At 38.6% G+C, this 24939-nt stretch overlaps 1 protein-coding gene across 1 annotated transcript in view; it reads left to right on the top strand.

Moving 5' to 3' along the window:
- The first annotated feature begins 11317 nt into the window (after positions 1-11317).
- The window catches only part of LOC124555792 (dehydrogenase/reductase SDR family member 7), a 205340-nt gene continuing 191718 nt past the window's right edge, over positions 11318-24939 (top strand). Inside the window, exon 1 of the mRNA XM_047129853.1 lies at positions 11318-11527. The gene's annotated coding sequence lies outside the window, so the exon portion shown is untranslated. The remainder of the gene's footprint in view (positions 11528-24939) is intronic.

The raw sequence follows: 24939 nt of genomic DNA, 5'->3' as shown, positions 1-24939 counted from the left end.
ATATTTGTATTATTTATTAAAATATATGGCAATTCCCAACTGAACTTCACTTCAGAGTGCTTTGTGCTGCCTGAATAACTATAAATTCTAATGTAAAGTTCTTGAATGCAAAAATTTTAAGTTAGGCTACACTATGAATTATTGACAGCAAATGAAACAACACGTTTACTTTTGCCAGTCACTGTTTATTTATATCCACAACGCGTTTCAAAGGTTTAACATCTTTGTATACAAATCGTGACAATTCATATGATGTATTACAACAGAGGAACGAGCCTCTAAGCACTGGAGACAGTGCCACTAGCTACCCTGAAGTTGTAACGCAACACACACGTCATATTAACATGTATAAATCCACCTTATGATGGAGGTTTAATCCTTTGAAACGCATTGTGGATATAAACAAACAGTGATTGATATACATTAAGCATGTTTCATTCAGTATAGGTCTTATTCAACGAGGGATAAAAAGGGAAACTAAACGAAACGACGACCAACCACAATAACTGGTGAAACGAGTCGCAGCCATGTTTTTACACGCAGAGTTGCCACCAGAACCAGCACCCCCTATAGGGGGTGCTGCCAGAACCCACTGGATTTTTTCGTGCATTTAACAAAACCAATATAGTGTTATTTTTTAAGCAAAGAGTAGGATGAGTAGCCAAAAAACATTATAAATTAATTTTATCACTAAAATTTAAAGCTAGTGCAGTATTATGATATATGTCTCAGTGAACTCACCTAAGAAAAAATAAACAGCTCGGGATCATCAACGTCTTCTTTGACAGAAGATTCAACACCAGAGGCAGAGGTAGTAGCAGGTGAAATACATTCAGGTGTTTTATTTCCGTAACAGTTCCTATCTATTTCAGCATGTCTGTTGGCAGTTCGTAATTGTGGCAAATTTGTTTCTTCCTTCTCATTCCTGATCGAATCGACAACAGCGAATTCGTCATTTTGAATTTCACATCATTCTTCACTTTAGTTTTTATAACATATTTTGCACTAAAAAGTCTTTCCATTTCTGCATTCGACCATGGTGACACTAGTTGTGAAAATGCAAATATTGTCAATTCATGGAATGGGTTGCTGTCACCTGCATCTTTATATTTAACGACATCCCACCAGAAATTAACAGTGCCTGTGGTTTCAGACCATTTGACAAGAGTTTAATTTCGCCACTGAGAATCAATTTTTGTTACGGTAGCAGGATCAATATCACACGTTTCAAGGATAAGAGCCTTGGACACTGAAAGGAGTGAAATTTTCCTCAAAATTTCAGTGTTGTCTGATAGTCTTTGCAACAACTGAATTATTAACTGGTAGACAAACTGCATGCATCTCTAACGTAAGACATGTTCTTGTTGTAGGTGTAACTGAGATTTTCTCAATTCATCTACCTATTTTCGAATTTATGTCCTAGATATGGTTTAGGCTCTAGGTGATTCTCAAACTCTAAATTAAATTTAATTTGCTTTGCGCAGGATATGTGGGGACAACAACTTTGATCCTAAATGACTCTATTAACACAGTGATAGCATTTAACAGTGTGCATGGATCCCCTGTGCTGGATTCAAAATGTTTATTGGCCATCTGCAAATCAGAAAGAATGAGTTTTGAAAATATAAAATATGCTACACTGCATTCACCAGAAAACAGTGCATAAAGCGTTTCTGCAGTGTAACACTGGTCTTTGATTCGAGTTAATTCAAAGTGTGTCCTGAGCTCCAACCACTGATTTATAATTCTTGTAACCACAGGCTTTATGGACAACCATCACGTATCAGATACACGTGGAATTTTGAGTGGTTCTACTCCTTCATTGACTGTCTGATAAATATCACGATACAAGTGTTGGGGAGATGAAGAATTAGATCGCTTTTGAATTCCTGAAGTGTATCTTTATTGTTCTTACAGTAGACTATGTACAGTACACTACAGTAGACTATGTACTACAATGCTCGAGGTTGGCTACTTTAAAAAATGTTGAAATCATCGATTATTGTTATTCCTAAAAATTTGATCATCTTAATGTCTGTTGATTCGTCAATTAAAATGCTATACATGGTGTCACCAGTATCATGCCGCAAATTTTCCATGAAACAAGGCCTTCGTACATGTTTCATAACTGCACCACACTTTGTTCTACTTATTTTAAGCTTTCTGGCGACATCACTGTCTGTAAATTTACTCTTTCACAAATCACTTGAGCGATCACATGACATGATCGCACAATGGTTGGAAACAAGTAATGGACGAGACCTTCAGCTTCATTCACTTCTAAAGATTTTTTCACGGTTTTGAAAGGTATTTTTGTTTGTCTTACGCTAGAAAGTGCTACAGCTCTCTTGTGCTTTTTGGTGTTACCATGGCTCAATATGTCAGCACAACGTGCCGACAGAGTACAATGACAAAATTTACAATATGACCTTGTGTCATCAACCTGCTCTTGTGTTAGCACCTTCAACTCATTCTAGCCACTCTGAAAATTTACTACCACGCAGGCATTCAGCAGGAAATTTCTGTGTACACCATGCCTTTACTTTACCCATTTTTAGCAGTAAAAAAAAATTCACTGCCGTACAAAAAAAGAACCACTTTAACACCGGCACTGCAGGTATAACTCACACGCCGTATTTTGGGCCCTGGCAACCGGCGGCAGTGATGGTAAACAAATGAGGACTTTCCCACATGTCTGGCAGCCAGCGCTCGTGTTCTCTGCTTCTGCGAAAGCTGGACTGACTTAATGGTCATATAAGTCGCTGGTCTCTTCTGGCGTTGTGAGAGTCGTATTTGAACACAGGAACAGATCGAGATTAGTCTCTACACTCATTTCAAAATAATGAAAAAATAAGAAATGGAAACACCAAGTAATGCATAACACAAAGCAAAGTGGACTGCACAAACCATTCGGTAACGGCTAAGACGCAATTGTTTCTTGAGGTTGGCATTGTCGTAAATGTAGTAGTTTATGCCCGACCTCTACCGGTATCTTACGCAACCATAGACGTAGATCGAGACCCCCCCCCCCCCCCACCCACCCAATCTAAAGTGCCACATAAAAGTGTGCGCATATGTACTATGCATGCAGATGGAGATTTATTAATACTATAGTGCATAACAATACGGGGGTACAACATTATGATGACTAAGACAGAATAACATGTATTATAAATGTTTAGCTGATAAAAATTTAAGAGCTACTAGACGTTATAAAATTAAACAGTCCTGTTGCTGGTGTCAAGTAAAGTAGCAAGTGATGTGAATGTGACTAAAAGTTATAGTTTTACTGTAAAAACAGCAGTTTGTAATAACTGCAGAAGAGAAATCGAGACGCTGAATGAATGATTACAAAGCCTTCAGCTAGTCGTTCATATTCTGTGGCGAGATATCAGTAATCTTCGAAACGAAAACCGCGAGCTACAAGCAGCAGCTTCAAGTAACATCCAAAGCAAATTACCAGGTATAAACGTGATACAGAAAACTGAAGCAGATCTAAAACCCATGTGCACAACTGCTTACAATGCATCAGTGGGAAATAATAGTCAAAAGTGCGTAAAAAAACTACTACGACTTCCGAGTGAAAATAACAGCAAAACATATCAAACCAGTCTCAGGACTGAAGACCACGACAACAACAACAACAACAACAACAACAACAACAACAGTAGGCGTATCAGTGTAAACAATAGTGGACAATGTGTAATAATATCTAACACGGACTCTAAAGTAGGGAAGATATTACCTGTAGGAAATGTGCAGAAACATTACATTGCTTCTGGGCAGATACATGTTTCCATAACATCGAGTGGAAAAAAAAGTAAGAAACCATCTTTGTGTGGTATGTGATAGCCACAGACGTGGAATTGCTACACTGTTGACAGAAAACTCCACTTGGGACCTGTGGAATGGTACATTAGCTTATTTATTTAGTTGTAAATATTTGTCATGTATTGTTGTTTTTCTGACATGTTCCACATCCTCCTCACTACAGATCAATTGGAATGAAAGTAAATCTAATCTAATCTAAAAAAAACCACAATCTTGTAAGCAGAAGCAGATCTCTCTCACCAACATGAAGACATATTATGTACTGATGCATATTATGTACTGATGCAGCAGGAGAATCCATCCCACCATCAACAGTCAGCCCAGCAGCAGAAACCAATTCACCACGAACAGCCAGTATGACAGCAACAACCACTCGACTCCCAAATAGAAAAATCAAACACCTATTGCACTTACAGGATTTTTAGTGCTAGTGAGCGTAAGGCAAATACAAATGTAAGAAACGTTCTTATTCATGATTGTACTGGTTCCCAAACATTTCCGACAAAAACTGTAAATAAGGAAAAAGGGAATAGGAAGTGTAAAAATCATATAAAGAAAGCTATTCTTGAAACCTTGGGCAAAAAACAGCACTTTTCTAATGCACTTGAACGTAAATGGCATGGTTACAACCCATCAAAATGAAAGAATGAATAAAATTGATGAACTAGAAACTTTACTATCAGAATGTAAAAATATTGAAACTGTTTGTTTAAATTAGCATTGGCTTACAAAAGATAGTACCATAATTTTAAATAAGTTAAAATATTTCAATGTAGTCTCAGGTTTTTGTAGAACAAATAGTACTCAAGGGGTTCTCTTGCATACTTGTAGACAACTCTGTGGAGTATAAAGTAAAAGACGATTTCAATTTTCTAAATGAAGAAGGAGTATTAGAAAGCTGCTCAATTGAATTAGAAACACAAATAATATTATTGTTTCTATATACAGAATCCAAGGTGTAGAGATAAAAAAATTATTTTTAGCAAAATTAAAAAATCTTTTACAGAAAGTCATCAATGAGAAAAAGAAAAAGGTTTTAATAGCACCTGATTTCAATACAAATTTATTAAATCAAACAAATGACTCAATAAAGTTTATGAACTTAATCAAAAAATTTGGTTTCAAGGTAAAGTTCATGGAAATCACAAGAGAAAACGAAAATACAGGAAGCTGTATTGATAACATTTTAACAAATTATAAATTTGATGATGCAAAGATGTTATGTGTGGAATTAGGGCACTTGGACCACTCTGCTCTGTTAATTGACATAGCAAATGAACCAAGTACTAATAATACTTATAGCAAAAGACATTTTACTGCTGAAAATTTAAAATAGAAGATGTAGAGTGGCAAGTTGAAGATGACACTCCAATCTTTGTACAATTTAACAGGGTTCTAGAAAGTTTCTTACATGTATTTAATAAAACATTTCCACTTAGAGTGTCCACACAAAGGTGTCAAATAAGCTAAATTAGATCACCACTGGAATAAAAATATCCAGTTGGAAGAAAAGACAACTGCACAAGGAGTTGAAATACAACAAAGATCCTGTTCTCATAAATTATGTCAAACAGTATATAGGCTTATTTAAAAGGGTAGTGAAAGCCGCAAAAGAAATGATAAATAATAAATACATCTTGCTCATGAAAACAAATCAAAGGCAGTCTGGCCTGTCGTAGAATCAGAACTGCGGATGAGAATTAACAGCAAAGTTATCTCAAAAATGAAGATGGGAAGTAAAACTATGACAAACCCTGCTATGATTTCAGAATCTTTTAACATTTTTTTAATAAATATATCAAAATCAGTTGCAGATGTAGATGATTATACCGAAAAAGTACAATTAGGTCAGAAGGCAGAAGAATGCTTTAACAAATTTTAAAAAAATTCAGCCAAAGATGTGGAGAACACTATATTACAGCTCAAAAACAAAACTTTTGCAGGGTGGGAGGGCATACCAACTAAACTATTTAAATCAGCTGCCAGGATAAAAGCTCACCCCCCTTTGCTCAATAATCAATAAATCACTCGAAGAAGGCCAGTTTCCAGACGCCCTGAAGCATGCAGAGGTAAAACCTTTGTTCAAAAAAGGCTCAAGAGAATATATGGGGAATTACCGCCCAATCTTTATTCTCCCAATTTTATCAAAAATATTTGAAAAAGTGGTAGTAATGCAAATCAAAAAAATTATAGAAAAATCAGACATACTCTCAGATAATCAATACGTCTTTCAGAAAGGCAAAAACACAATAGACGCTATAAATGAGTTTGTGAAAAAAATTTGTTCTGCCTTAGACATGTCTAGCAAAGTTGCAGGATTGTTCTGTGACCTCACAAAAGCATTTGATTGTGTAAATCATGAATTGCTCCTGTATAAAATGGAAAAATACGGAATTGGAGGTCGTGTATTAGAGTGGTTCAGGTCATACCTCACAAAGAGAAAACAAAGAGTAGTTATTTCATCAAGCAAGGGAAATTTCTTCTCTGAATGGATGATTAATTCAAAAGGCGTTCCGCAAGGCTCAATTCTGGGTCCAGTTTTATTCTTACTTTACATAAATGACTTGCCACTAAACATAAATTCACTCTTAGTTTTATTCGCTGATGATACATCTGCCCTCATCGAAAGGAATCACTCACAACAAATTCCCTCAACTGTCACAAATGTACTAGACAGTTTAGAAAACTGGTTCCAACTAAATGGGTTAAAATTGAGTGTTGGAAAAACACATTTACTACAGTTTAAAACTGAAAACTCTAAGATTAATTAAATTCATATTACCTGCAGAAACCAGGAACTGAAAGATTCAGATTGTGTTAAATTTTTAGGAATACATTTGGACAAAAATTTGTCCTGGTCTTCACATACAGAATAATTAGCAAATAAGTTAAACTGCCTGACCTTTGCTATGAAGATTTTGTCATATTCAACTGGCATGGAGATAAGAAAAGTAGTTTATCACAGTTATTTTGAAGCTGTTATAAGGTACGGCATTATCTTTTGTGGTAATACAAGCAAAATCATTAGAATATTAAAATTATGAAAACCAGTTGTTAGAAATATGTGTAACGCAAGACCAAAAGAATCTTTTCGCCTACTGTTAAGTAATCTAAAAATATTAAATGCCCCCTGTTTTTACATTTATGAACTGATTATTTTTGCATACAGTAACCGTACGTTATTCACAGACAACAATTTTAAGCATAAATACAGCACTAGGAATGAGACAAACTTCATGCTTCCTACTCACATGTTAAAGCTACACGCACAAGCCACAGAATATATGGGCATGAAAATCTACAATATGCTACAAAAAATAAATAAATAAATAGCATGGAGCTAGGACAACTGAAACCGAAGCTGCACAAGTTATTAGTGGAGAAATGTTATTACTCCGTAGAAGAATTTATGAACGCTGATATGGAAGTCTGAGCAATGAAACATGATCTGTAAATTAAGCTAAGCAGTTTTGTGTCAAATAAATGATTGCAAAAATCAATATGTAAACGCTGTAGTTATATATTACATTGTAATACATGTAAAGTGGAGTGTTGATATATTGTTTTGTAATACTGTATATACAAATTGTAATTGTAATGTAAATGTAATTGTGACGAGTCCCCAGTACATGAGATCTGTGATTTGACTTCGTATGTTATGGGTACACAGTATGGTTTGAGAGTAAATCGGAGAAAGACGAAGGTAATGAGAAGTAGTAGAAATGAGAACAGCGAGAAACTTAACATCAGGATTGATGGTCACGAAGTCAATGAAGTTAAGGAATTCTGCTACCTAGGCAGTAAAATAATCAATGATGGACGGAGCAAGGAGGACATCAAAAGCAGACTCGCTATGGCAAAAAAGGCATTTCTGGCCAAGAGAAGTCTACTAATATCAAATACCGGCCTTAATTTGAGGAAGAAATTTCTGAGGATGTACGTCTGGAGTACAGCATTGTATGGTAGTGAAACATGGACAGTGGGAAAACCGGAACAGAAGAGAATCGAAGCATTTGAGATGTGGTGCTATAGACGAATGTTGAAAATTAGGTGGACTGATAAGGTAAGGAATGAGGAGGTTCTACGCAGAGGAGGAGGAGGAGGAGGAGGTTAGTGTTTAACGTCCCATCGACAACGAGGTCATTAGAGACGGTGTGCAAGCTCGGGTTAGGGAAGGATGGGGAAGGAAATCAGCCATGCCCTTTCAAAGGAACCATCCCGGCATTTGCCTGAAACGATTTAGGGAAATCACGGAAAACCTAAATCAGGATGGCTGGAGACGGGATTGAACCGTCGTCCTCCCGAATGCGAGTCCAGTGTGCTAACCACTGCGCCACCTCGCTCGGTTTCTACACAGAATCGGAGAGGAAAGGAATATGTGGAAAACACTGATAAGGAGAAGGGACAGGATGATAGGACATCTGCTAAGACATGAGGGAATGACTTCAATGGTACTAGAGGGAGCTGTAGAGGGCAAAAACTGTAGAGGAAGACAGAGATTGGAATATGTCAAGCAAATAATTGAGGACATAGGTTGCAAGTGCTACTCTGAGATGAAGAGGTTAGCACAGGAAAGGAATTCGTGGCGGGCCGCATCAAACCAGTCCGTAGACTGATGACCAAAAAAAAAAAAAAAAGTTATGGGATAATAAAAATTCTGATTCTGATGTAAGGTGCATGGATCAAGCGTTTTTAAAAAATAATTTTACTCTAAGGCTACCCAAATATTTTTAAAATCCACCATAATTCACACTACCCACTAGATGCAAAATTTTCACACCAGACAGGTGCTCAAAACCACCAGCTTTAGTGGAAAAACCAGTGATTGCCACGTCTTGCCCACATACGTGAGATCTGCGCGGAATGCGGGCCCACCGCACTACGTGACGGACGAATGCGGCGTTGCGCTTGTTGGAGTGTCGTTGTCAATTCACCAGTCGTTGCAACTTGTAGTGTAAACACTCAGTAGTATAAACAGGGAGGATGCTAAGTTCACCCAACCTGGATATGATATGACGTCATTATGACGCATATACACTTTGGACGATTAACACAGCTATCGACCTTTACGAACATTCGAGATTCTAAACTGTCGTCAGCTAGTGGTTTGTTTTGACACATGCGATTCTGATAACAGCTCAGTATGGCAGCGTATATGTATTTCGCCAAAAAAAATAAAAGAGCTGGATATTAATAGAAATATTCCTGACTGTGGCCTTGAAAACATCACAGACAACACGTGTCGTAAAAAAGTGAAGTCTTCTTATGTCCCGACCAGATTAGATTGTGTGATTGTTGTATTGAACGCTTACGCCGAAAATAATATTTGTTTATTATCAATATTTTAGTATGGTTTCATACAATTGGTATTGTCAGTACATATTAGATTGTAGCAGCATACTCTTGCTGACTTTTTTTTCTTAATTTATATAGCTGAAAGAGAACTCATGCAAGTTTGTTAGCTAAGTAATTTATATGTCCATCCCAAGATAGTCTTTTATCAACCATAATTCCAAGTAATTTTACACTCGGACCGCAGAGACAGGTACCTTAGTGTCCAGTAATGACTGGTGTGCAGAATGATTGAATTTCGAACTTAAAAAGAAAAATATGAGGCATTGTTGAAGAAAAATCGTCGACCGGAGATGAAATACGAGGGGAAGTGGATTTATCAATGTAATCTTAACCAAAGGTTAGTGTCTTGACGCATCTTAAGATTTTGGCTACTGAGTGCTTCTTCTCACCGAGTACGAATAACCGACGCACTTCAGCTGGGTCAGAAGTACATCAATTTCTGCTTGAGATTCACAATAACCACGCAATTGCCCGTCGTCATCGATGCTGAACTCTTTCAGCTTTTCTCTCATTAAGCCCGGTCCACACGCAACGATCTGTCTGCGCAGACATCGGCGCAGATGTCTGTACATGCAAAAGATCGCTGCAAATGTGGTGTGTTCACACGACACAAACCTCAATTTACTACTCGCCCGCCATCTGTCGGTGTAGAAAAGAAATATCAGTGGCAAACGACTACGCTCACCGTAAACGTCAAAAATTTAATTCAGTTATTTTGAAATATAGAAATGGAGGAAGTTCTGTTGTGGTCTGTGTTCGCAGCTTGTGTTGCAAAAAACATTCAGACCACCCGCAGGAAACAGAGAAAGCGGTCAAAATGGTGTAGACAGTGGCTGCTAAAGCGAAAGCAGTTTTCTCACGTACATTTAGTGCGAGAGTTGCAGGGCGAACCTGTTTTGTTTTACATTACTTCGTGTTCCATTTCCTGGCACATTGACACTCCAATTTCATCTTCAATTGTACTCCTGCTTGGTGTTGGCGTTTCTTGATCACTAAGAAAGCCAAGCAGATCAAAATACCATAACATTGGCTGGTATACTTGATCTATTCTTACACCAGATCTTCTAGATTTCTGAACTCTGGATAACTCTTTTCGGTAAATAGTTCACTGACAGACTTAATTTACTTGACTTGCCTTCATGGATCATCCTTCAGGAGAGCGTAAATAGCTTCAAATGTGTTGGGTATTATTTTACTCGACGGTTGTTTCGATATTGCAGTTGAAAATTCCAAATCCTTGTAGCTCCTTCCTGTTGCTAGGATTCTTAATGTTACCGCCAGCCGTTCATGAGGAGAAATTGCCCTTCTCATACAAGTATTTTTCTCATAATATGAGGGGTTACAAGCTTTAAGAGATAATTATAAGTTTCGACATCCATCCGCAAATAATTTCGCTAGTTCGCAACGAATTTTTTTTATTACCGTTTCTCTGTTTGCCGAGGCGTCAACTGCCCGCAATATTTCAATTAGAGTATTGTATGCTGCTGTCTTTTTGTCTCGGTCACTATATTCTTTACTTTGAATCTTCCACAAACATGGGTGGTTTCTATATATTTCAATGAATTCACTTACAAACTCTCGAGAACACTGACGAGTATCAGCCATTTTAATGCCCTGTGCGCACAAATACAAACACTAGACTGAGTAAACAGCTGTTTCGCGCCAGATTTGCGGCGATCTCCTGTACACATGCTCCAACTTGTCTGTGCAGATGTGGTTTGAACCCACAGATTTGAGAGGTTTCGCTCAAACCTCCAACTCCAACTTCCAGGTTTGCACACACCTCAGGTTGGTGCAAATCTTCTGTCCACACGCAACGATCTGTCTGCGCAGATGTGATGTGCGCAGACATTTGCGTAGACAGATCGTTGCGTGTGGACCGGCCTTTAGTCTCTCGAATGCTGAACACATAATTAGAGACGAGCAAACGAAAAACAACGCACAGGACACAAACACAGTACAATACTCGATTTAAACGCAAGGAACGCAAAACACATCTAAACGAATGGCGCAGAGCACAGCGCTACCCTGTCACAACCTCTCGAAAGTTCACAAAAGTCGAATAGTCGATATACGGTTTCTATCGTTTTCGATGTAGCGTGTATACGTCATAATGACGTCACATCGTATGCAAGTCCGGTGAACTGAGCAACCTCCTGTAAACAGTGGCTCTCCAAAGTCCAAACCTTGACTGATAAACTGTAATCTCGTATCACGTGTTCTCTGAGAAAATATATTTTCAATGTATAACACGTATTTTAGGGAATGTCATTAATAACTTATTTTAACGTAAGAAACAAGTGCAAAAAGGTTATACATTATCTGCCAAGAAAACGTTAAGGTATATACCGCAACCAATTTTATACCAATCACTTAACAAAATGTTACATTTGGCCGCGTATTTGCTATTTGCACTCATTCTCTACAAGACTTTTAAGTTATTGTACGGAAGGTTGTTAGACAAAATATACCTGAGTAGTGTAGTCGAGGAAATATCTTGGGTCCGATGATTACTATGGTTGCCAACAGCATTGTATAAGTACCATTAACGATTTGATGGCGCCAACACTTTTTGTCGAAGAGTATTAGGTAGCCTACGTAACAGTTAATCAGTGTGAGATTACCAGTGCATAAAAACTTTATTCGTCTGTGATTATACGCCATGTAGTTTTAGTGTAGTGTAATATATGTGTCCTGTACCAACGACATATCCCAGACATTTTAGACGAGTAAGTGACTTCTAGACCTGTGCCCATCATATCGTAATTTTTACAATTCAGTTATGAATTGCTTATTTAGCTGTATATTTGTGCACAACCCACCATGATATATACTGGCATATATCCAATAATATATCAACAAAAGTTGTATTAAGTAAAATTTCATTCAGTTTTTGGCGTCTCGGTATTGGAAATTAAAGCACTACAATGCTTAGTTGACGGTCTGCTGCCATATGTTGGATTTCATTTTATCTCATAACTTGTACAGTGTGTCATTGTAGAGCTCCCTAGTTTTTCGACATGCTTTTTGGACCGTTGTTACACATGTGATCCCATCAGTTTTTACATTTGGAATGTATGTTCCGTGGTAATTGATCCTAAATTTTGTACCATTCACAGTGTGGTGAAAGGCATGATACTTACAAAATAGATTTGTTTTTGTGTTACTTCTGTTGATCAGTTTACCCAGCCAGTTCCAGAAAACCATGTAGTTCAAAGTGGAATCTGAACCTTGTTCCAACCTGAAAATATGTATTTGTATGGTCTGTGTTCCTGACAATAAAGTAGAATTATTCTGCTTGAACAAAATGTGACATCAGTTCCCTTTTGGGTTGATTACATCATATTTTGTAAGATTGTTCACTATCTAGTGTCAAAATTTAGTTGTGTAGTTTTGAGCCCTGCATAATTACTTATCTGCTAAAAAGAAAGTTCAGTATGAGCATAGCCATGTTATGCAATCCAAAATAAGTAACTGTCCTCAGGAATTGAAACTTAAATTACAGTGATTCTGCAGAACATTAGGAAGTGTTTCTGGGTTAATATCATCATTGAAGTATTAATATTCACTGCTTTGAGAAAAGTGCCTGAATACCTGGTTTCTGCTATGATACTACAAATTGATGTTAGTATTTCAAATAGTGTTGTGAATAGAACCACACTCGTACATTCTTACAGTATGTTGAGAATTGTTTCCCTTCATGACAAATACTTTGTCAGTTGCAAAGACTGCCGATGTGGGTCCCCTGTGGCTCTGTATTGACAGTGTCCTGCAAATTTACTAGATGTATGTGGAACCAGATGTCTGCACAAGCCACATAATTCCTGTAAATTAAGGGCTGGTGGCTAATGCCCAAGTGTGTGCCAGATGTATTCAGTTGATTCACATCGCATGAATGTGATGGCCATGTCAACATGAGTTCGCTACCATGTTAGTCAAACCATTGTAGCATTATTCTGGCCTTGTGACTTGCATGTTACCCTGCTGGAAGTTGCCACTGCCGTTGGGGAAGATGTCAAGCATGAAGAAGTGTAGGAGTCTGGCAATAATGTTCTCATAGGCCATAGCTATTATGGTACCTTGATCATTGACCTAGTATAACAATTAATAGGATTGTTCTGACCTTGCAACACATTTCCATTTTGTGTCAACATGGGCTCACACATGGATTGTCTGCTGTAAAGTCCCATGTGCAGCAGTGTGTGCCGAACGGTGTGCTCCAAAACAAGTTTGCCTGCACCGCCATGGTATTGTCATCAGATCTACCACATATCACATGTACTACTTTACAAAGTTGGCAAGCCTCTGACCTTCATGTTCTTTGATGAGCATAAACCTCCAACACCTTGTTGCCTACGCGTGGTTTCATTGTCCTTCAACCACCTTCCATAGATGTTTGCAACAGTAGCACTAAAACAATCAACCAGCTTGTCATTTTTGAAATGGCCATTCACAGGCTCCAGGCCATAACAATCTCCCTTTGTCAAAGTCAATAATGTCAGCATATTTCCCCATTTGCTGTCCGTATCTTCGCTAAAATGATTCCACATTCGTCTCAGCTCCTCTTATATACTTTTTTTTACAGCATCATGTACCTGCAACACTGCTGGGCAGCATTCAACCTCATGGTGGGCAGTGATCATAATGTTCTAGCTCATCATTGTATATGTAAATATTCTGGCACACTTTCTTTTTTCTGTGCTATTAAAGTTATGAAAAAGGGGGTGCCAGAAGATAAGTGTTTCTATTGAAATGATTCAAACTGTAGGGACATTAATACAAAATGAACTTTCTAAATTATATACAGAACAGATGCAGAATTTAAAAAAAAAATACCCAAAAATGGAACAATCGTGCAGTTGTTCTACTTTACAAGTTCACATAATAATCACCAAAATAATTTACGATAACATGCAGAAAAAAATTAATTTTAATCCAATAAAGGAACAAGTTTTGTTGGAATTTGATGTCTTACAATAGACCATTTGCAAAGTGGTAACAAAATTTTGGAATGAATTAGAGTATGACTCACCACTTTGCCTGGGATTCAAAGGTTTTGAGGTAGCTTTTGACTTGATTTTGACAAAATGGGTAACAATAAAAATCAGTTAAATAACACATTGATTTTACTGTATTATTATACACAAGTAATAACGTTGGTGTAGGATGCTTTCTGTGCAGAGAGAGACTGAGTATACAACGGCACCAGTGTGCCCAATTGTCCCACACCACACGTTCATGCTGTTGCCTATCCTGGTAACTGCACTGGAGCATCACATTGAGCCACTGTTTCTGTTTCTGACCTTCCTTAGAAAAATTTATTTGCTAAGAACTAGCACTGTCATATGTAAACATAATATTTGACATGCTTGCTTTATGCTACCATAATGAATGATGCAGTGACCAAGTACATTAACTGTAACTTAAAATCCATGGAAAATGTTGTAAGCACACCTTGAAGTCCATGCTACTGGCAGTGATGGCAGAATGATGCTCGTGGCAGATGTATCATGCAGAACCTTGCCTCTTGCTGCTGTACAGTGACAACCACCCTTGTTACATGCTCACCACGTTGGCACCTTACTGCAAGAACTTTCTAGATGTCACCAGATAGTGAAAAATCATTAACTGAAATGGGAGTCAGGTGAGGAGAGACCATATCATCAAAACAGTTCTTAGCTGTTGTAAAGGAAATTCCAAGACCCATAAACTAAGAAAATAGACATATTGTAATGGAACGTACCTGAAGCACCAGCATTTTGCTCACGTTGCACGCACACTTCTTTTTATTTTAGACACAATCACATCATATGATAACAACCACATCCAGTTTCGGCCACACATTGATTCAGATTCTGTATTAATCGTATTTTTATTATTGGTGCCATAGGAGGCCTGATTTTATGTAGCCAGATTATGATCATTTGAGTTGAAACTGGTTTGTTTTATCACAGCACTTTGTGTTAGGACTTTCTCCAAATGTAGAAGTGGAAAAAAAGCTGAAATAGTGTGTAAAAACAAAAAAAGTTACACATGAACAATGACATGAAATTAAAAATGAATTGTGACTGATTTCCAGTAAACTTTAGTCGTGTACAAGGGTTGCCCAGAAAGTAATGCACCACATTTTTGTTTAACAATTCTTTACTGAACATAATGAGAATTACACACACAAAAGAATGGTGTTCTATCCATACATCCTATTTTCCCACATATTCTACATCCAGTTCTAAGGCCTTCCTCCAGCACGAAACAAGTGTATGTATGCCCTTTCGGTACCAGACCTTGTACTGGTGGCAGAGCCAGTGTTACACTGTGTGAATCACCTTCTCATCATCCTTAAACTGTCTTCCATGAATGGCATCCTTTAATGACTGAAACAAGTGGAAGTCTGAGGGAGCTAGATCAGGTACGACAACTGTGGATGGTCTCCCCGACCACTGCAAATCGTGGAGCTCCACCGAATCGCCCTCTGATGACCTCACCCTCCTTGCCTAGCAATTAACTGTACTTCTGTCAACAGCAGATGGTCCATAGACTTTGCACGTGTGTTTGTGAATATTCCCCACAATTTCTTTCTCTGCAGTGAGACATTCAATGACGGCACGGCGCTTGTAACGTAGATCACCTACAGATGCCACTTTGAAACTGTCCTGCAACTACGCTGTCGGAAGTGACAGAAACTTGGTGCATTGACTCGCGAGACACACGTAATGTTTCGCATTTGTAGCATTGTTTTTGGCTGAGAAAAATATGGGGTGCATTACTTTCTGGGCATCCCTCATGTATTATATGGATGTTCACTTCTAAGACATTTTGTGTTATACTGTGAATTTTATATTAATTCTGGGACACTGATGAATAAATAATTCAGTTTATTGTCATCTTGTGTTAGTGATAATATAGATGGTATCCTCCGTGTACCTGTGGTTATAAAGAATTTCTTTTAGGTATGGATGTTTGAACTTGGGAGCACATATTCTAGATTCCTAATAAATATTTCAACTAGCAAGGTATGTTGGGATTGGACATCTGTGTTAGGCTCTCTCTTCATAAAATTTTGCTTTCAATTGAAGCAAGTCTATGAGAATGTAGATTCCACTAGCGCCGTGATTCTGTAAGTCATATTGATAGGATATTTTTATGCTATGTAATTCGACATTTTTCCATTGGCTCTGAAAAATTGGTTTTTAATGCCAAATGATAGGTTTTTGGTGCCAAATAAGAGAGGTGTAGCACCATCCGAGGGCAACTCACTGTGTGATTCATTATTGTAATGTTCCTTGTTTTCTGTGTAGTAACTAAGAAGTTTGTTGTTCAAAATTACTTTTACCTCTAGTTTTTTCACTGCAGTGTTGTTGCTCTCGTCAGCTATAACAACACAAGTAACCTAAATGTCAGAACAAAAGAAGGGTAGAATGCCGGATATAGTTACTGAAATCTGTATTTCCCACATAATTTTTCCCTTTCTTCATGTTTAACAATTAATTATTTTCTGTATAAAAAAGTTTTGAGGTTTGTTTGTGATAATTTGACCAATGTGCTCATGTCTCAGTAACATTTCAAATTACACAATTTAAATGTGGCAGCTAAAGTGAAAATGTTTTGCTAGTTTGTTAAATGGTAGAAATTTCAACATAAAAACAACTATTTTCTTATGTTTTTGAAACCTATAAATGAAAACTCACTCCCTCCCTCCCTGCTGCCACCCCTACTTACTACTCACATACCACTACTAATGAATAACCAGCATAAAATACTCATTGTTGTCAATATTAGTTTAATATTGGACATCCATACAGACTACTGTTAACAGTTACCATTATGATTGAAATAAAGGTTGTGAACGATAACTGTTTACAACATGCCAAGGTAGTGTAGGGGTAGTCACGACGAAAAATTTGGTCTAGGACCCTTACAGTGTGTCAAGCTGTAAACAACCTCAAATTAGCCAAAAAAGGAGCCACCTAAACTGCAGATCATGTGTGCCATACTAGATTTTCTATATCCTTATGCTCCCTTGTGTCGCCATTGTAGTCTTATATTTCATGAATATTAATTTTTACATGCACAATAGCTTTGCAGTGAGAAGGCTAGACAAACAAAACTATTTGTTACTTTTATACTGTTAAAATTCAGAAAATTTGAGGTAAAATTTACACAAAACATCATTTTTACGTTTTGTAAGGGCAAGAAAAAGGGGTTCTTAATATTCAAGGATTATTTTGATTTGATTTGATTTTTTGTTGCTCCAGTTTTATCATATAGCACAAATTGTACAATTGATATTGGACAGGTCAAAGATAAGTTACAGTAATACATGGTATTAGCAAAATAGTATGCAAATTAAAATTAGGTACCTATTACAATTAATTTTGTTACTTATTCAGAAATTCTCTGACAGAATAAGAAATGCCTTTAGTTTAGCTTTAAATATTGGATGAGTAGTATTTTTTATTTCCTCTGGTATCTTATTGTGCAGTATTACACCAATGTTAATTATGCTCCTCTGATAGGTGGTTGTTCTTTGATATTTTTGATGTATATTTGATTCCCGTCTGGTACTAAGTTGTGTACATTTTTTTTCTGTATCAGTTTGCCAGTTTTCAGGAGGTAGTCCCTAGTGAACATGATAGTTCCATAAATGAATAAACTTGGAACATTTAGAACACCAAGCCCAGAAAATGGGATTTACAGGACTCCATCTTTTTAAGGCCACAAATTATTCATAAAGCTCTTTTTTGCATTCTAAAAACCTTTACACTCTGAGTTGAGTATCCCCAGAAAAGATCCCATATCGGATTAGTGAGTGGAACTGTGCATAGTATGCCTGCAGTACTGTTGTTTTGCTTGTTGTAGCCTTTAAAATTCTTAGGCCATAGCACACAGATGATAGTTTTCTACACAAGTTATTTATATGTGTGTCCCACTTTAAGTCTTGCTGAACCCAAAGACCCAAGAATTTTGTGACACTTACATTTTCTAGGGGATCATTTTTTAATTGGGCTTGAATAGACATTTGATTAGTTGGAGGAATTAAATGAAAATTGACACACACAGTTTTTTCAGTATTTATAATGAGTTTGTTTTTTGCGAACCACTCAGAAAGTCTTTTCATAGAACTTCCTGCTGTGGACCGTAAAGTTTCTGGACTGGATCCAGTGAGCAATATGCTGGTGTCATCAGCAAACAGGATAGTTTTTGTGGGACTCATATATTCAACTAAGTCGTCCACAGAAATCAAGAATAGTAGTGGACCTAAGATTGAGCCCTGTGGTACCATATTTTATTGGTAATTCCCTAGAAAGAAAGGAGTTGTTTCTTGTTTTATTTATTTTGTTGAATTCGTATTGAAGTGATACTTTCTGCCTGCAGTTTTTTAGGTATGAACACAACCAGCTATGTGGTACACCTCTTACTCCTCGTCTTTCTAATTTTCCGAGCAGAATGTTATGGTCCAGGACGTCGAAGGATTTTGATAGATCTAGAAAAGTACCTGCAGCTAATCTATGTTGATCAAGGGATTTTAAAATGCAGTCTAAGAATTCGAAAATTGCTGTCTGCGTAGATTTAGACTTTCTAAAACCATGTTGTTGTACTGTAAGAGGTGCATATTTATTTGTGAAAGTTAAAAGACTGTCATAGAAGAGTTTTTCTAGAATTTTTGAGAAATTGTTGCTCTTGCCTTCATCTTTACTATGTTGTCAGTGGTAATAGATTACACCCTGTATATGTTGCAACAGCAGGCTCATCTGAATAAAGAAACTAATGTGATCATAAGTGATAAACATGCTACTAAAAAAAGTCACAAAAAAATTCAAACATACTCATGCCAAACAAACTTTTACAAAGATTGGATACAAAATAACTATCCCGGAATATGGTTCCATTTTGTAGCCTTTGTTGACAGTTCGAATTATGATGTATGTGTCACACTCTTTTTTTTTTACATGTTTGTTCTGTTTAAAATATTGAGTAAATATTGGTACTAATAATTTTTACTACCCGCTGTTGCGTGCTTCAGCGATACAGATGGCCGTACCGTAGGTGCAACCACAACGGAGGGGTATCTGTTGAGAGACCAGACAAACGTGTGGTTCCTGAAGAGGGGCAGCAGCCTTTTCAGTAGTTGCAGGGGCAACAGTCTGGATGATTGACTGATCTGGCCTTGTAACACTAACCAAAATAGCCTTGCTGTTCTGGTACTGCGAATGGCTGAAAGCAAGGGGAAACTACAGCCGTAATTTTTCCTGAGGACATGCAGCTTTACTCTATGATTAAATGATGATGGCGTCCTCTTGGGTAAAATATTCCGGAGGTAAAATAGTCCACCATTTGGATCTCCGGGTGGGGACTACTCAGGAGGACGTTGTTATCAGGAGAAAGAAAACTGGTGTTCTACGGATTGGAGTGTGGAATGTCAGATCCCTTAATCGGGCAGGTAGGCTAGAAAATTTAAAAAGGGAAATGGATAGGTTTAAGTTAGATATAGTGGGAATTAGTGAAGTTCGGTGGCAGGAGGAACAAGACTTTTGGTCAGGTGAATACAGGGTTATAAATACAAAATCAAATAGGGGTAATGCAGGAGTAGGTTTAATAATGAATAAAAAGATAGGAGTACGGGTAAGCTACTACAAACAGCATAGTGAACGCATTATTGTGGCCAAGATAGACATGAAGCCCACGCCTACGACAGTAGTACAAGTTTATATGCCAACTAGCTCTGCAGATGACAAAGAAATTGACGAAATGTATGAGGAGATAAAAGAAATTATTAAAATAGTGAAGGGAGACAAAATTTAATAGTCATGGGTGACTGGAATTCAAGCACAGGAAAAGGGAGAGAAGGAAACATAGTAGGTGAATATGGATTGGGGGAGAGAAATGAAAGAGGAAGCCGTCTGGTAGAATTTTGCGCAGAGCATAACTTAATCATAGCTAACACTTGGTTTAAGAATCATGAAAGAAGGTTGTATACATGGAAGAACCCTGGAGATACTAAAAGGTATCAGATAGATTATATAATTGTAAGACAGAGATTTAGGAACCAGGTTTTAAATTGTAAGACATTTCCAGGGGCAGATGTGGACTCTGACCACAATCTATTGGTTATGAACTGTAGATTAAAGCTGAAGAAACTGCAAAAATGTGGGAATTTAAGGAGATGGGACCTGGATAAACTGACTAAACCAGAGGTTGTACAGAGTTTCAGGGACAGCATAAGGGAACAGTTGACAGGAATGGGGGAAAGAAATACAGTAGAAGAGGAATGGGTAGCTTTGAGGGATGGAGTAGTGAAGGCAGCAGAGGATCAAGTAGGTAAAAAGACGAGGGCTAGTAGAAATCCCTGGGTAACAGAAGATATATTGAATTTAATTGATGAAAGGAGAAAATATAAAAATGCAGTAAATGAAGCAGGCAAAAAGGAATACAAACATCTCAAAAATGAGATTGACAGGAAGTGCAAAATGGCTAAGCAGGGATGGCTAGAGGACAAATGTAAGGATGTAGAGGCTTCTCTCACTAGGGGTAAGATAGATACTGCATATAGGAAAATTAAAGAGACATTTGGAGAAAAGAGAACGACTTGTATGAATATCAAGAGCTCAGATGGAAACCCAGTTCTAAGCAAAGAAGGGAAAGCAGAAAGGTAGAAGGAGTATATAGAGGGTCTATACAAGGGCGAGGTACTTGAGGACAATATTATGGAAATGGAAGAGGATGTAGATGAAGATGAAATGGGAGATACGATACTGCGTGAAGAGTTTGACAGAGCACTGAAAGACCTGAGTCGAAACAAGGCTCCGGGAGTAGACAATATTCCATTAGAACTACTGACAGCCTTGGGAGAGCCAGTCCTGACAAAACTCTACCATCTGGTGTGCAAGATGTCTGAGACAGGCGAAATACCCTCAGACTTCAAGAAGAATATAATAATTCCAATCCCAAAGAAAGCAGGTGTTGACAGATGTGAAAATTACCGAACTATCAGTTTAATAAGTTAAAGCTGCAAAATACTAACGCGAATTCTTTACAGACGAATGGAAAAACTGATAGAAGCTGACCTCGGGGAAGATCAGTTTGGATTCTGTAGAAATGTTGGAACACGTGAGGCAATACTGAGCCTACGACTTATCTTAGAAGAAAGATTAAGGAAAGGCAAACCTACGTTTCTAGCATTTGTAGTCTTAGAGAAAACTTTTGACAATGTTGATTGGAATACTCTCTTTCAAATTCTAAAGGTGGCAGGGGTAAAATACAGGGAGCAAAAGGCTATTTACAATTTGTACAGAAAGCAGATGGCAGTTATAAGAGTCGAGGGGTATGAAAGGGAAGCAGTGGTTGGGAAGGGAGTGAGACAGGGTTGTAGCCTATCCCCGATGTTATTCAATCTGTATATTGAGCAAGCAATAAAGGAAACAAAAGAAAAGTATGGAGTAGGAATTAAAATCCATGGAGAAGAAATAAAAACTTTGAGGTTCGCCGATGACATTGTAATTCTGTCGGAGACAGCAAATGACTTGGAAGAGCAGTTGAACGAAATGGACAGTGTCTTGAAAGGAGGGTATAAGATGAACATCAACAAAAGCAAAACTAGGATAATGGAATGTAGTCTAATTAAGTCGGGTGATGCTGAGGGCATTAGATTAGGAAATGAGACACTTAAAGTAGTAAAGGAGTTTTGCTATTTGGGGAGCAAAATAACTGATGATGGTCAAAGTAGAGAGGATATAAAATGTAGACTGGCAATGGCAAGGAAAGCGTTTCTGAAGAAGAAAAATTTGTTAACATCAGGTGTAGAGTTAAGTGTCAGGAAGTCGTTTTTGAAAGTATTTGTATGGAGTGTAGGCATGTAGGGAAGTGAAACGTGCACGATAAATAGTTTAGACAAAGAAGAGAATAGAAGCTTTTGAAATGTGGTGCTACAGAAGAATGCTGAAGATTAGATGGGTAGATCACATAACTAATGAGGAGGTATTGAATAGAATTGGGGAGAAGAGGAGCTTGTGGCACAACTTGACTAGATGAAGGGATCGGTTGGTAGGACATGTTCTGAGACATCGAGAGATCACCAATTTAGTATTGGAGGGCAGCATGGAGGGTAAAAATCGTAGAGGGAGACCAAGAGATGAATACACTAAGCAGATTCAGAAGGATGTAGGCTGCAGTAATTAATGGGAGATGAAGAAGCTTGCACAGGATAGAGTAGCATGGAGAGCTGCATCAAACCAGTCTCAGGACTGAAGACCACAACAACAACAACAACAACAACCCGCTGTTGTGTAAACGCCCTTATCAGATTGTATAACATTGATCTTTGAGGCCCGGAGGGGTGGTGGTGATGTTTATAGTGTCATAATTTGTACATTGGATAAAATTAGATTGAAAATGAGCAGGTGGACAACTCTATACATAATTTAGAACAATAATTCATGTATTACTACATTCACAAAGAAATTGTACTATAAAATTGGAGATCTTACTGATGGTAAAACGGTACTGTTCACATTGTAGACAACAGGTATATAATCACAACCTAGGTACAACATACTCAATGTGACCCCCCTGCCCCCTTCTTTTCCAATTACAGAGCACCATATATCATTTGTTTTGATGTAAGCTATCACTTTGCCACTACTAATATGTGCAGTACTACAGCAGAAATTCCTTTTGTACATTTCAGGTAGTACTTTCAATTCCAGCTGTATCTTGTTTCTGGTTTGAAACGAGATCATTACTGACTGACTCGAACACGAATTTCAGTATGTGCAATTGTTATGCAAGTACGATACCCCCAAGAAAATAGGTGTAAACTGGAAACTAGTAGTGCATAGCCAGACTATTCATCTCTTGTTGGATTCTCATTGTTATTGGCAATAAGTCATCATAGTCAGTAAGAACTGTACAAATATTTAGGGACTACCACACACAGAGAAACTTATAAGTGAATGTCTACATAACTTAAGTTTCAGACTAAGAGCTCGAATTTGGGGGTATAATACATCTATGAAATTGTTCACCTATGGAACTCTCTTGTGACTCAATATCTGAAATACTTTATCACACAGAATCAGCAGAGGAATGCAACCAAAAGCATTGTGCATTGTGGTTAGATTTACATACAAAATATGGAGAACCACCTTCAGGAGTTAAGAACAGTATTATTAACTACCATTTAATTTTTTAAAAAAATTCTTTCTTATTGTTACTACAATTTTGATTTTTGAACCATCCTCTTGGTATCTGTGTATATTAAAGCAAAGCATGAAACACTTAGAAGTGCATAAAGCCCAATCAATTGTACGCGGGTGGTGTATATTAATACTTGCAAAAGATGAAATAATATTCAAATGTCATGTCATATATCAATATGCTAATCCTATAATTACTACCCCATCTGAATTGCTGAACATATTGTATAAGGATAGCTGTATGATCCTGTAGATGTTCAATGGTTCAGATGGGCAGTAACTACACTCCTGGAAATGGAAAAAAGAACACATTGACACCGGTGTATCAGACCCACCATACTTGCTCCGGACACTGCGAGAGGGCTGTACAAGCAATGATCACACGCACGGCACAGCGGACACACCAGGAACCGCGGTGTTGGCCGTCGAATGGCGCTAGCTGCGCAGCATTTGTGCACCGCCGCCGTCAGTGTCAGCCAGTTTGCCGTGGCATACAGAGCTCCATCGCAGTCTTTAACACTGGTAGCATGCCGTGACAGCGTGGACGTGAACCGTATGTGCAGTTGACGGACTTTGAGCGAGGGCGTATAGTGGGCATGCGGGAGGCCGGGTGGACGTACCGCCGAATTGTTCAACACGTGGGGCGTGAGGTCTCCACAGTACATCGATGTTGTCGCCAGTGGTCGGCGGAAGGTGCACGTGCCCGTCGACCTGGGACCGGACCGCAGCGACGCACGGATGCACGCCAAGACCGTAGGATCCTACGCAGTGCCATAGGGGACCGCACCACCACTTCCCAGCAAATTAGGGACACTGTTGCTCCTGGGGTATCGGCGAGGACCATTTGCAACCGTCTCCATGAAGCTGGGCTACGGTCCCGCACACCGTTAGGCCGTCTTCCGCTCACGCCCCAACATCGTGCAGCCCGCCTCCAGTGGTGTCGCGACAGGCGTGAATGGAGGGACGAATGGAGACGTGTCGTCTTCAGCTATGAGAGTCGCTTCTGCCTTGGTGCCAATGATGGTCGTATGCGTGTTTGGCGCCGTGCAGGTGAGCGCCACAATCAGGACTGCATACGACCGAGGTACACAGGGCCAACGCCCGGCATCATGGTGTGGGGAGCGATCTCCTACACTGGCCGTACACCACTGGTGATCGTCGAGGGGACACTGAATAGTGCACGGTACATCCAAACCGTCATCGAACCCATCGTTCTACCATGCCTAGACCGGCAAGGGAACTTGCTGTTCCAACAGGACAATGCACGTCCGCATGTATCCCGTGCCACCCAACGTGCTCTAGAAGGTGTAAGTCAACTACCCTGGCCAGCAAGATCTCCGGATCTGTTCCCCATTGAGCATGTTTGGGACTGGATGAAGCGTCGTCTCACGCGGTCTGCACGTCCAGCACGAACGCTGGTCCAACTGAGGCGCCAGGTGGAAATGGCATGGCAAGCCGTTCCACAGGACTACATCCAGCATCTCTACGATCGTCTCCATGGGAGAATAGCAGCCTGCATTGCTGCGAAAGGTGGATATACACTGTACTAGTGCCGACATTG

The sequence above is a fragment of the Schistocerca americana genome, chromosome X (genome assembly GCF_021461395.2).
Source record: "Schistocerca americana isolate TAMUIC-IGC-003095 chromosome X, iqSchAmer2.1, whole genome shotgun sequence".
Classification (NCBI taxonomy): domain Eukaryota; kingdom Metazoa; phylum Arthropoda; class Insecta; order Orthoptera; family Acrididae; genus Schistocerca; species Schistocerca americana.
The sequence above is the reverse complement of the archived record's forward strand: the minus strand, read 5'-3'. Positions and strand labels throughout refer to the sequence as shown.